The sequence below is a fragment of the Nannospalax galili genome, unplaced genomic scaffold (genome assembly GCF_000622305.1).
Source record: "Nannospalax galili isolate Female #2095 unplaced genomic scaffold, S.galili_v1.0 scaffold543, whole genome shotgun sequence".
In the NCBI taxonomy this organism is placed as follows: Eukaryota; Metazoa; Chordata; class Mammalia; order Rodentia; family Spalacidae; genus Nannospalax; species Nannospalax galili.
In genome coordinates, this window is record NW_008352270.1 from 3,821,426 (window position 1) to 3,822,857 (window position 1,432).

A 1,432-nucleotide genomic window follows, 5' to 3' on the forward strand; every position below is an offset into this window, starting at 1 on the left:
AGAATATATCCATTTACTCATGAAGCAATTAATTTTGTGAACGTTGTGTCATTTAAGGTTTTCTTATCTGATGGGAGACTTTGCCCGACAAGAGGAAGAATGGAGATAGCATGAATAGAATCTGGCCTTCTGCTTTTTATTTATTTTTCTAAGTGGAATATTAAACTCACATAGGTCACCCAAGCTCTGAAAAATAAAATAAAGCTGAGAAATTGTTTCACTCATGTGCCTCAGGCTTTAGCCTTTAATATCCCCATAACTGTCAGTGGTCTTGACAACTGAAGACAAATAGGAAATGCCTTCAGGGTTCAAGAACACATTTCTAGCTTCCTGGGCAACAACACAGCTGTCCGGGAGGTTGAAGGAGAAAGAGGCAAGCCCTTGAGACCTATCTCCTGCAGCTCTACAAAGAAACATCTAGAAGTCACCAAGCCTAGGTTATGATTATCAGTATTTGGTCTAAAATTTGATTAGGGAGAGGTCAAGGGTGGTGTAATATGCACTGTTGAGTAGGCTATTAGTAGCTGCTAAAAAGTGCTATTTTTTTTTTGAGATGGGGTCTTGATATATTGTTCAGACTGGTCTTGAACTCAAGGGCTCAAGTTATCCTGCTGCCTCAGCCTCCCAAGTACCTGGGACTATGAATGTAGGCATATGCTATCATGCCTGACTAGAGAAACTTGTTTATATTTCATTCATTCATGTACTTATTCATTTAATAAATGCTTACCGAACCTAGTGTTTTATAGGCATTGCTGGAGTTAGAGCAATGAATAATATACCTTCAAGTAGTAGCTGGTCAAGCAGAAGATATCGTATATCAGAATGTAGCAAGTGTTGTGAACAAACATGAAGCAGAAACATCAGATAAGGTGTACGTGAGGGGATAAGAAGCCTGTGGATTGTTATTGCGTTTATTGCATACTAGGCAAGTGCTCTGCCATTGAGTTATACCCCAGTGTAGAGGACTCTGTTTTCTTCATGTGTACCTGTGAGTGCTTGAGTGTATGTAATGTGACCTGTATATGTGCGAGTCCCTGCAGAAGCCAGCAGAGGGCATTGGAGCCCCTGGAACTGGAGTTGCAGGTAGCTGTGAGCTGCCTGATGTGGGTGCTGCTGAGCCACCTTTCCAGTTCTGAAAATGCGGTTTTAAGCTAGCCATCTGGGAAGAGGGAAATCCTCCTGGGTTGAACAACCAAACCTTGGCAAAGGCCCTGAGACAGGAGTGAGGAAAGCATACATTGTGCAGGAAGTGCTGAGTGGGAAGTGTGTGTGTGTGTGTGTGTGTGTGTGTGTGTGAGAGTGTGGGAGTGTGTGTGTGTGTGTGTGTGTGTGTACTCCCAGGAGAGTGTGGGAAGTGTGTGTGTGTGTGTGTGGACTCCCAGGAGAGTGTGGGAGTGTGTGTGTGTGTGTGTGTGTGTGTCCTGGGGGG